Below are 929 nucleotides of genomic sequence, written 5' to 3'. Positions count from 1 at the left end.
AAAAAAAAAAAAAAAAAAGGCAGCATCTTAATTAAAAACATGTACATTAGCCTTGTAACCTCATAGTTGCAAGATGGCTGCTACTGCTCCAGGCATCACATGCATGCCCTTCAACCCAGTGGAGTGGGAAGAAGAGGGATTATTTCCTCCCATCCACTCCTTTTCCTTACTTGGAAACCTCTGTCACAAATCACCAGCAGACTTGACTTCAAGTCCCATTTTCTAGAATTGTGTCACATTCCCGATAAAAATCACTGACAAAAGGAAGGAAATAGCTATGAGTGGTTTAGACCAACAATTTTCAAACTGTTTGGTCTCAGGAGGATCCCTTTGCACCATTAGAAGTTATTAATGACCTCAAAGAACTTTTTTTTTTTTTTCAAATGTGGGTTAAATCTAGTGATTTTTTTTAATGAGAAATCTAAAAAAATCTTATAAATTCACCTAAACTTATAGTAATAAGATGAAAGGTGATCCCTAGGAGTGGGTTCAGTTCCAGTTTTGAAGGGTGTCTAAGGACCTCAATCTCCAGGGTTCCAACAAAGTTTAGATTCTTATGTCTGCTTGTGCATCCAATCCACTGTGATGTAGTTTGACATTTTCTTATAAAGTTAAGCATATAGTTATCAGAACACCCAGCAGCCCCTAGATATTGTGTATCTTGATCGTGTTGGTAACTACATGCTGTATTAGTTTCCAACAGCTTAGGAGCTCTAGTGGCATAGTACCTAAGGCATTTGACTGCTAATCAGAAAGCTGGGGGTTCAAACCCACTAGCCACTCCTCGGACGGAAGACTGAGGAATCTACTTCCATAGAGATGTTGTTGTTGTTTTTGTTATGTGCCGTCGAGTCAAACCTGACTCATAGCGACCCCTCCTTGTGTTTCTGAGGCAGTATCACTACGGAAGTAGGATTGCCCAACCTTCC

The sequence above is a fragment of the Orycteropus afer genome, unplaced genomic scaffold (assembly GCF_000298275.1).
Source record: "Orycteropus afer afer isolate SDZICR_OR568_19922 unplaced genomic scaffold, OryAfe1.0 scaffold00049, whole genome shotgun sequence".
Taxonomy (NCBI): Eukaryota; Metazoa; Chordata; class Mammalia; order Tubulidentata; family Orycteropodidae; genus Orycteropus; species Orycteropus afer.
The sequence above is the reverse complement of the archived record's forward strand: the minus strand, read 5'-3'. Positions refer to the sequence as shown.